Genomic DNA, 11,887 nt, shown 5'->3' with positions numbered 1-11,887 from the left:
GTGACCACCTAGAGGCGGGGTATAGGGAGGGTGGGAGGGAGGGCGATGCCAGAAGGAAGAGATATGGGAACATATGTATATGTATAACTGATTCACTTTGTTAAAAAACAGAAACTAACACACCATTGTAAAGCAGTTATACTCCAATAAAGACGTTAAAAAAAAAGAATTAAGAGGTTTATTAATTATGTATTCCTGTGTAACAAATAGTCCAAAAACTTTAGCAGCTTAGAACAACAGACATTTATTATCTCACAGTTTCTATGGAAACAGATATAGGAAAACAGGTGCAAGTTAGCTGGGAGTGTCAAAGCCTCAGGCTCCGGCTCTCAGGCAGGGTGCCATCAAAACATTGGCAGGGCCTACAGTCATCTCAAAGCTCAACTGGGGGAGAGTCCCCTTCCAAGATTGCTCATGTTGTTGCTGTCAGGTCTTGTTTCTTTGTCACATAGGGCTCTCCACTGGCTCCCTGAATGTCCTCATGACATGGCAGCAGTCTAAGGTGTTGAAGCCAGAGAAAGGAAGATACAGTCCTTTATTATTTAATCATGAACGTAACATCCATCATTTTTGCTTTTTCTATTTGTTGGAAACTGTCACCAGATCCAGACCACAGTTAAGAGAAGGATAATACACGAGGATAAGGATCATTAGGAGCCACCTCAGGAACTGTGTATCTATGAGGGATATAGAACAACTTTTTCTATGTATTTGACTTGGAGTGTGTGTCCCCTAAAAACTCTTGAAAATGTTTATATTTTCAAATTTATCTTTTATGTTGTCTGAAGTTATTACTGTACTCAGGTCTTCCCCATTCTTAGAGTACTTTCAAAAAATTAAACCCTAGGAAGATTTCTTATGCTATTTTTATGGATTATTTTTGTATTTAAGTATTTTAGCCATTTGAGCAATTTGGAAGTTACAAAGAATGAGGTATGGATTTTGCTTTATTTTATCCAAATAGTGAGCTATTTGTCTCAAAAATATGTATTTTTACATATAATAATTCAGCTTCCCTTTCCCGGATTTGAAATGCACAATGGCAGAATTTTACCCCATTCTACTCAAAATAAATAGATTGCTCCTCAAATCCTTGTGATTTCTTATAAAATTTTCTTTTATAATCTTGTGATTATAAAATAGGTATAACCTGTGAGAACAAAGCTTGTTCTGAAAAAAATCATCTAACTCTTCATATCACAGAATCATTGTTCTAAATCTTTATATATATGTGTGTGTGTGTGTGTGTGTGTGTATATATATATATATAGTTTATGCCATCATGTATCATATGACTTATACTCTTAAGGACTTAGTTATATGATCCATGTAGGTGTAAACTGTATCTACTATATGAAGCAGTATTTTGAAACCATCAGCAATCACTTGATTTTGGGACTGTGAGTATATACTCCATAGTCAAAATTAGAAATTAATATTTTCTTATGACAATTAAAATTATGTGTGTAGATTCTTACTGCTACTCACTCAAGACCTAGGACTGCGGAGGAGCTGATCTATCAGGTTTTCTTGCTAGCTATCTGTTGCCAGTTACATACTTAATAATTGAGAACATAATTCACTTCTTTCAGTTTCTCAAAATCCTCCTCTATACAACCTCCCTTTGAGCTGAAAACTTTCCATTCAGTAAAGTGGGTTACTTTTGTCTGTAGGAACATGGTGGGTTAATGATGGCATAACAGCTCTCATAGTTTCTTGGAAAGTCTTGCATCTACTGCCACCCTGTGAAGTGGCAGGGTACGCAATACCTATTGTATTGTTCTCAGCTTCTTATGAAAATCTAAAACTTAAAGAGTTCTGTTTCTTATTCAGTTAAACTAGTTGTCTGTATGATTCTTATTGTTGTTATAGTTACCTTGTTATATTTACCTTGCTTTCTGGCTATCAATACTTATGTCATTTCATCTGACTATTACTTCCTTGAGATCATACTATATTTCATAAGTTTTGTATGCTCTGCAGGGCTTAGCACAGTGCCTTGCACAAGATAGATAACGAAAATATGTTTTGAATGAAGTAAATCATAATGCACTGGTTGGTGTATTTTGTGTGTGACTGAAAAAAAATTTTTTTATAGTAAGCATACATGATGTTTGGCTGATGCCATACATTTTCACTTAATTCATTGTCTATTTTAACTGAAAATATTTTGTTAGAATATAAGGGAGTTTAAACTTTTATTTGGAAAGAGACATAATTTCTTTGTAGCTGAAAACTTCAAAGGTTTGCTAGTGGTAGATTATCCTTGCCCGATATAATTATCCTATGTAGTTAGAGACTATACTATAAGACATTACCATACAAAAGTTCCTTGACTGTAAGGCTGTTTTCTTTGTTCACACATTTTCTCTCCCATGAAGTAAGGTTGTGATACACATAAAGTTAATATTTGAGAAATGACTACATTGTAGAGCTTCATTGGTGGTGACATTGGTCAATCACATGAAATTTATTAGAATTCTAGATGAACTCAATGTCATCAAATTCCAGTTCAATCTAACACTGACTTCCAAAACTGTGCCCTTCTCTCAAATTTCATGACCACATCCATAGTGCTGCATTATAATATTTCAGCATGTGGACAAGTGCAGAAATCATGCATACAGTGCTCACTTGTTATAAAAATTCAGAAAATAAATCTAAATACCAATGAAAGGAGAAAATAAAATCAACTATAACTTGATCATTTAGAGATAACATTTTAGTGTTTCCATCGAGATGTGTTTATTTGCATATAATATGAACCTGTCATATAGATATTCAATTTTTCACTTAATGTGTCATGAACATTATTTTATGTCAACCATGTACCGTGAACATTGTGTACTAAATATGCTTTTTAGAAATCAAATTCAGTGGCTTCATTAGAGTGGAGAGTAGCATATTTATTTTACCAATCCCTGATTTTTGACAATTTAAGCTCTTTCCAAATATTTACTATTATAAAAATTCTCACAATAAAAATTCATGTGCCTAGGTTCTTACACACATACACTATTATGATATTCCTGATGTACAATATTGCTGTATTTCTTGCAATTACTGTATTTGTTTATATTAAACCCCACTTTTCCTGACTCTACCATTTCAGTCTCCACATATCATCAGAGTAATCATTTCACAATGACATTTATATGCCATGCCTCAGTTTAATCGTCTTCAGTGGGTCCCCATTGCCAGCCTGCATATCTAAAAGATCAAAGCATCCTCCTAGCCTTTGAATTCTGCCTCTTCCCAATTAGGATCTCTTGATTTTTAGCTGTAGGCTTAGTTCTCCAAATTCCCGGAGCAAATCCTGGTGATTTTATACTTAAAGGCATACAGTCCTCAAAAAATTCTATTAAAATTCAGAACCTTCTCCCAATGACAAAACAAAAAATGTAGATAACTCCACGATGAAGCAGAATTTGGGTCTCACTTAGTGATAAATTCAAACTGTCATTTCAAATAGACATGATTTGGCTGATGTGAGCATTTCACAAAATAAGTGGTAAGAAACAGTTTTGTAAAGACAGTAGTACACAGAGGAAGCGTTTAATGTTATCTTTTACATGTGAAAGCAGAAACTAAGGTTCAGAAGAATAAACTTACTTTTCATCCTGCTTAGCTACGCAGTCTCTTTCTATGGAAAGCAGTAAATATTTATTATAGGTTAAAGGCAATGAAAATAATGGACCTGTAGCTGGCAGCCATGCCAGGTAGTTCTTGGCACTGACAACATTTACCATATAAGCAATGACTGTCAAATTTAAAGAGCAAACACATTTTCCAGGAAAAATCATTTAATATTCATTTGCCAAGCACAGGGTATATTCAATTTGAGGGTTAACACTTAAAAAATACAGACACGAGGCAGAAAATATTGATTTTAAAAGAAGAAAAGGGGGAGGACATTTAAAAATCCATTTAAAATTAAAACTTTTCACAGAATCTCTAAAGTGGATCTAATAAATCCTGTGTCTCATATAAGAAACAGGCTTATTTCTGCTGTCTCAGATCATTTTGCAGACCCTTCGTTTAAGTCATGGCAGCTTAGCCAGTCTGGCAAAGACTGAAGGAGAAGGAAAACGTTATTTATAGGCTTCTTATAGGATATGAATTGCTCTTATTTCTTCATAAAAATTCTATTTAAAAAAATTTTTATTACTGTATTTATGTAGCCCACCATACAAGGGGCTCAAAAATACCACCACTCCACACACACATACACACCCACCAAAGTGAATTGGTATGAAACGGGGCCCATAATTTGTGAAAGAAAGGATCTGGCCTCAGCTTGGATCCAATTAGGATTAAATCCCACTCACTACCACCTGGAAATAAGAAAGCAATGAGAAGAGATGAAATGAAAGTAATGAAAGTAATTAGAGAGAGACAGAGACAGAGAGAGAGGGACAGAGACAGAGAGAGGGAAAGAAGAAGGTGAGGGGAGAAAGAGAGAGAGAGAGACTCTCAAGCTACAAAAATAGAAGCCATTGCCAGTCTAGTAATACCTGGATAAAGACAGTTAATAGACATTATCATAGGAATTCATCAAACTAGACACATAATGAAGAATCTTTAAAAATGTACTAGAAACAAATACAGACTAGGTGGAAGTCAATTTTATAATTACACAAAATTCTATCCCTATAATGGATAGAACACTATGGTATAAACAGAATTTAAATCAAAACTAATATTTCTGAATACTAGCTTGAAGAAAACATTACATATATTATACTTTTTAATTCTCAGAGATTAAATTTTATTTTCACTCACTCCTCACATTCAATTAAGCACAAAATCCTGTTCATTTTACCCGCATAACATCACTAGAGTATTCCCTTTCACTCCATTCCTTCTACCATATTTCCACTTCAGGGTTCTATCATCTCTCATTCAGAATATTAAAATATCTTCTGAGTGGAACTCCTTATCTCCTGTCTTGAGCACTCCTAACACATTCTCTACATTGAAGCTAGAGAAATCTTCCTAAAACTTTGTATGTTTTCATGTAATATTCCTCCTTAAAATTTGTCGGTAGCATCTTTTTACCTTCAGGATGAAAAACATCATCTATCCTATGGCATCCATGTCCTTTCACAACCCAGGCTTTGATTACCCTGTCAGCCTCATTCCTCACGCCCATCTCAGATTCACTGCCCATGTGCCATCTCTGCCAAGTCATCTGCAGTTCCCTCAAAACCGTCAGCTCTTTCTCCTCTGAACACTTGCTTATTCCATGCTTTCTGACAGCAGTTATTTACCTCAACATTTTGCCTGGGTAGCTCCTGATTATCACTTTGGCTAACCTTAGGTTTCTTCTCCACTAGGAAGCCTTGCATAATGATTTCTAGTTCAGATTTGTTATTTCCTTTAGAGAGTTCCATAATATTATCATGTCCAATCTCTCATAATACTTAGTAAAAGTGTTACAGTGATTTCACTTGAGGTCATGGACATACTGAATGATCAGGAATGAAGAAAGTACCAAACACTGAAAGATGTTTGAAAAGTACTCACAAAGGGAACATGCCAGATAAAGGCAGTATCTGTCTATATATTATAACCTGCCCTAAGCATTGCCGTGGTGACTAACATAACGGTGTAGGTGGGAGATTTTGAGGCTTTAGGACAAGTTAGTGGAATAAGAGTCAAGACAGAAAGAAATAGTAAACAATGTAAAACAAGGAGAATAAAGAAGTCATACAACTGTGAATTAAAGAATGAAGTAGGAACTAGAAGAAAACTCCAACAGATCCGCTTTGGTGAAAAACAGGCTTGTTGTTTTCTTTGCAAGATTATGTAATCTACACAGTGGCCTTTCATGCACCACTCTTGGGAAAATAAGCTACTTTTTCACATTTTAATGAATGGAGTCATTTGTTTTTCATACCTCTCCTATTCTGATCTTCCAAAGGTCATAGAGTCTTCATCAAATATTTTAAACTATAAATATCTAACAAATTAAAATAGAAATGTTATAGGAAATAAAAAATCTTTAATAGGAATCTTGCTTATACTAGCTAATGAAAGCAGCATACAGACTGAAGTATTACCAAACAATGAATCCCATCAAACTGCTAATGGAAAGCCTTATAGCAAAATAATAAAAATGGTTTTTGAATGTGGTGTATGGCTACCAGTGGCATCATGCTAATCAAAGCTCATATATGCCCACAGCTCTCCACAATTTCGTACAAACTCTTACCCTAATTTTGTTTCTCAGTCTTCCCTTACATATTTGTTTTCACTTACATCTATTTACTCTCTCATGAGCAGAATCTGAGTTGTCCAGTATTGATGCCTTTGTTTACACAGTTGTTTCCGCATAGAGTGCTATCTTTATCTCTCTACACATCTCCAAATGGTACTTGTATTCAAGGTCTAATTTAAATCTTACTTCTTTCATAGATAATTTCTTGGCCAATGTCTATTGAAATGCTATCTCTTAGCTCTGAATTATATTAGGATTTATCTTTTCATTTAGTGTCCTGCATTAACGATAACCAAACAAAAATGAGATTAAGTCTTTCACATTACTTGTAAACTGAGTCTAAAGGCACACTAAATGGCTAATTTAAGAATATTTTAGCAATCATAGTATTATTATATTGCTTACCTAGATAATTCTGAAAAGAAAATCATTCATGGATGCACATATTCTGTTATATAGTTTTATAATGAACAAATTATTTTTAAAATATTCCCTTAAAGCAGTGAGCTGATTGCTCTGTGTGGAGCAGATGCCCTGTCATTCCTTAGTCAATCTCTATTGAAATGAGTTTTTCCTACTCCAAACTATGGTGGACTTATCATCTCTTATTTACTTGTCTATATTAGCTATAACTGTGCAAACATGAGATTGTAAATTGAGTCTAAAGACATCTCCAAACAAATGGTTCAAAAATATTTTTTAGTAACAGTAGTATTATCAGAATAAGTATTACTTCTTGAAAAGATTCTATGAAAGGAATACCTTACAGCTTTATGCATTCTGTGAACATTCATGTCATTACTTGACTATTTTAAAGGAATTTTCCCAAAGCACTGTTATGTATACTTTACGAAATTAAGTCTTATGGACCCCTGCTTGCTCCCTAGCCCTGCTGAGGCCCTCTGCCTCAGTGGGGAAGGTTCTTTCTCCATTTGAGTTCATGCAGCCAAAATAAAACCGAAGCTGAGATTGAAGCAGCTTTATTCAATGGTCAGAGAATGGAGAAGTAGAAACTTAGTTCACGAATCAACTTCTCACCTTAATGGTGAGAGGGATTTGCTTTTAAGGAATAAGGACGATGAAGGTAGGAGTGAGACTAATGACGGTGAGGCACGTGCATTGGTTTTCTGGGAAAGAAGCAGGGCTTCCCTGGAAATGGGGTACCACCCCTTTTCTGTCCTTTTTTGCTTTGTGACATCCGGTCATAGTCACCTGTAGGTGTGTCATATAGTATACTATATAGTAAAATCAGCATAAAATGAGACTCAGGGTCTGCTGGAGGTCAGATTCGTAGCCATTTTGGTTTCAGCTGATTCTAACCAGTTTTTTTTTTTCTCTTCCTATAACTTCCTTTGTGTCCAGACCCTGTGACTTAAAGATATACGTTAGTTCCTGTTCAAAGGAGGGATTGGTGAGTTTTGAGCAAGGGTCTGGTGGCAACTCCGGTAATACATAGAGCAGAGGCTCTTTCTCTAAATATTAGCCAATTGACTGGTAAATTTAATAAGGGTAAGCACTAAATTGAAAGGTAAAAGGCCACTTATGCCTCATCACGATAGAAGGGATTTGGGTGTAAAAAGCATTAAAACAAAGTTGTCCTTAGTACCCCTAGCAATTCACTGAATCCCAGACCTGAAAATGGTGGTTATTCTCCATTATGTGTGAAGTGTTCCAGTTGGTTTTACTGGAAGAAAGCTGAAAATTTAGAGTTTGCTCTGAACAATAAGCAAACAATAAGCAAAATAAACCAAAAAAATCTTAGTCATCTATGTTTTGAATAGGTAATATACTTATATGTTTCAAAATTCAAGAATTACAAGAATGCATAAAGAGTTTCTCTTCTTCTCCCTGCTCTTCAGCCACTTAATATCCCAACTGTGAGGCACCCAATTATACCAGTTTGTGAGACCTGTTTTAATTAAATTTATATTTCCTAAGCTGAAACAGGTCTGTATTTGCCTCATGAAATGTAGGTCAACAAGACAGTTATTGAGTAGCACCTTTGCCGGGAAGGTTCCTGGATACTCTGAGAAAGAATTATAGAGAGGGCATGCTAGGGGATATCTTAGTGATACTTAATATACTAATTCCTCCTCCCATTAAGAGTATGATGCATTCTTCCTTCTCTTGTGATCCTATTATGTGTTGGCCACTTTACTACAGTTGGTTTCATTATCCCTACTTTATATATGAGAACACTAAGGCTCACATAAATTAATAGTTTCTATTGGTCATACCAACAATAAGTAGCAGATTTGGAGTCAGATTTGAATTGCAATTGTGGGACTCTAAAGCCTTGTTTTTTCCACTCACTGCTTAATCAGAGAAGGAAAATTCTTGAAGTCAGATTTCAGGAAGAATGAATGGGAAAACAGAGAAAGCCAAAACAGTTTAAAAATAGGTTTTTATATTAAAAAAATTAAAATGTAAAACAGCTTTTATAGACATATTACCTAAATTACCCATAGCAAATTTCAGTTACAAAACAGTTACACTGTTTACACAAGGTATTTGAACAACCTATCAGACTCACCTACTCATAAGGCGTTGGGAGATTGTTGAGGAAGGTCCTCTCTCATGGGCAGAAGTCAGGTTACAGAGAATAATTCACCAATCACTAAAATAAGAACATGTTACAGCACATAAACTTATTTTTCTTTTGTGATCTCAAAGAACAATGCAAACATTATCCACACCAGAGCCCAAGAAGTACATGTATCTGTTATTCCCACTTCATAAGTGAGGACATAAGACACCCTGTGAGTCAACTGCATAGCCCAGTCCTATGCTCAGACTACATAAATACTGCTAATGTTAACATTCTAGGAAACAAGTGGAAGAAAAAATGTGATGCAGTAATGCCAGAGTGTTGCACTGTTCCTTATGGCTTCTTTGACGGCAGAATTAATTTCCTACCCGATTTAGGGAAGAATTTTAGATTATGAAATTGTTTATGAGCACGAAAGGGAGCTCCCTTCATTTCTTGGTCCCAAATGGCACAAAACTTAGATAAATTAAAATCTTGAGAAGCAGCATCCAAAATGGGAGGATCAGTCTCCTTTAAAATACCTAAGGAGTCCATCTGTGCTAGATTTCCATATATTTTAATAGTTGATTCTAAAATACATCTACCCTCTCTAATCAACCGCCACCCTTCAAAGTTGACTACATACACATAATTTCCCAGTAATTGCTCCACAGAATTCAAGACCCAGGGTAAATATACCCTGTATATCACTAAATCAGGATTATGGTACACAAAAAGCGGGAACAATTTCTAGAGGTGTCTCAAACTTACTGTGAGATCTAGCCCATCCAAGCCTGATCGCAAGAGAGCAAGTAAAAGCCACAGGCAGATGAAAGTCAATACCATTAGCAGGGCTGAAGCTGAGGAATTTATCTGCTGTTGGATACTGACGGCCTCTGGCTAATCAGGCATCTAGCATGATGTATTTTCACTTTAGATAGAGGGGGAGGAGAGGAGAATGTTGCAATCATGGATGTTAACTCACTAAGAATTGAATGCAGGGCCTAGTTAAATTCCTATTGGAAGGAAAATACACAAGACTAGTGACTAGACTCACTGATTAATATATATGGTTGAAAGGTTTTTCTGGAAACAGGAACTAATCTAGCCTTCCCTTGAAATCTGGACATTGCACTAAACTTGTTCCAGGATGGGAGAGACATTCAAAAGTTTTGGTCATTTAACAGCTTTCTGATTTCCGTTTATTGTTAGCAAAAATAATACAAGTTTCCTCTAGAGACAGGCTTCCTTCCCTGTGACGGTAAGAGGAGAAACTAAATTGAGTTTGATATCTAAACTTTCATGCCTACATGTGTAAACCAAAAACAACAAAAAGCCCAAACCAAAACGTCCCAGACTCTACAGCAGTGCTGTTCAGTAAAAATATAATGTGAACCACATATACAATTTGAAATTTTCTAATAGCCACTTAAAAAAAAAAAGTAATAGCCACCTGTGGCTAAGAGCCTACCTATTGGGCAGTGCAGCCCTAGAATTCGAGTTCAAAAAAAAAAAGGGAAAAACAAAGCAAACAGAACCCAATTTCAATAAAGAGGACGTTTAGAGTTGGGCTGTGATCGCTGATTTTTGGTGTCTGGAGAAAGGAGGCCCAGGAGTAAGATAAAAAGGAGAGGGCAGTGAAACGAAGCGTGATTGCTGCATCTCCAGAGAAGCCTGCTCTCCCCACCATGTTAGCCCAAGCGTTGAACGGCTGCCTAGAGGTGACGAGGTGTGCGGCCGATCCTAAAGGGTCACCGTCGTTTGGGCTTGAAAGCCCGCTTGCTCGGGATTAGAGCCAGTGGCGTGGGGAACGCAGATTTCGGGGCTCCGCGGTGGAGCCGCCAGGGCGCCCTACCTGTCGAGCAGCGGGGTGTGAATGTGCAGGTGTTTCACGGCCACCTGAACGCGCCAGTCTGCGTGGCGGGCAGAAGACACGGTGCCGGACGCGCCGCGGCTCAGGTAGCGCAAGTCGGCGAGCTTGTGGTACGGGAGGGTGAGCAGGGCGCTGCAGATGGCCTCCTCGTTCATGGTAGCGGGTGTCGCGAGCACTCAGGCAGCCGGTCGATTCCGGAAGTGCCCGCCGCTCCCCCGGCTCCACCCCCTGCGCGAGCCGGGTCGGCAGGCCCTACAGCCTGCCGGACATGAGGTCACGAGGCCGTCCATTCTCCGCGCAGCCCACGCCAAGCCGCTGCTTATCCGGAGCCGGAGCGGACTCTTCTCTTCTAGAGACTGGTCAACTCTGCGGCGGCGGGGCGCACAGGGGAGAAGCTTCCTCTCTCCGACCTGGCCCTCCCAGGTGCTGCCTGCCACCGGAGCCCGCCTGTCAGAGCTCCACCATCCCCAGACTTCTCAGGCGACGTCAGCGGCGGATGCCGAGGCGGGGATGAGGGCCACTGGCCCGCGATCCTCCCAGCAAGGCTCCGGCCTCGGCCTGAGGCCCGAGATCTCTGCCTTGTGGCGCCCAGATGACGTGTGCCACACCGGCGGGGCTCGGGCGGGGGCTTGGGAGTGGGGAAGTGAGGCAGGGGCGCTCAATTTGTCTTCTCTCCACCCAACCCACTAGGTTGGAAAGGTTTTCTTTTGGGGAAATTTCCTCTTCGCAGCTCCACAGCCAGTCAGCGAACCCTCCCACCCAGGAGGAATCGCCTCTGGTCCCATCGGCGCGTCTTCCGGGAGTCACCAAACACCAGACAGAGGTAGTGGGGTGGGTGTGGCAGCTGCCATTTCCTGACTCCAAGCCTGCGCGGAAAGCCCTTTGAGGACGTGCAGTGGTGACTTACTAGGGCTCCGCACTCCTCAGCCCGGTGAGTCAGGTAGGGGTGTAGATTCACTTGCTTGTCTGGACTCCAATCTAACCTCACTTCCAACTACTTTAGTCGTGTGGGGGTGGCTGATAAGCCCTGTCAGAGTTTAATCCTGTCTAAACGTTCAGATGTTTAGTTCCTGTTGGGTGCTTCTCTACTAGGGACCTATTTTTCTGACTTTTTTTTTCTCTCCTGACGTCCATAATTACAGACACAGATTGAAAAGTAACCTTGAGAGAGTGCTTCCCTTGATTCCAGGTAAGCCTGCAAACATTACTTTCTTATAGATCTGGGAAGAATGCGGTGTTTAATGCCAATCAAAAAAGACTGCAAAGA

The 11,887-nt window shown here is 38.7% G+C and overlaps 1 long non-coding RNA gene across 1 annotated transcript; it reads right to left on the bottom strand.

The window, feature by feature from the left end:
• Positions 1-228: 228 nt before the first annotated feature.
• LOC149746964 (uncharacterized) lies at positions 229-11,425 on the bottom strand. Its single transcript, XR_016388249.1, has 3 exons — positions 10,603-11,425; positions 8,754-8,837; positions 229-497 (listed from the first exon to the last, which is right to left on the bottom strand). It is a non-coding gene; the product is annotated as an uncharacterized LOC149746964 (long non-coding RNA).
• Positions 11,426-11,887: the final 462 nt, after the last annotated feature.

Source organism: Delphinapterus leucas, chromosome 17, assembly GCF_059928025.1.
Source record: "Delphinapterus leucas isolate spDelLeu-1000000601 "Yukka" chromosome 17, BTC_Dleu_Yukka2, whole genome shotgun sequence".
NCBI classification, from domain to species: Eukaryota; Metazoa; Chordata; class Mammalia; order Artiodactyla; family Monodontidae; genus Delphinapterus; species Delphinapterus leucas.
The sequence above is the reverse complement of the archived record's forward strand: the minus strand, read 5'-3'. Positions and strand labels throughout refer to the sequence as shown.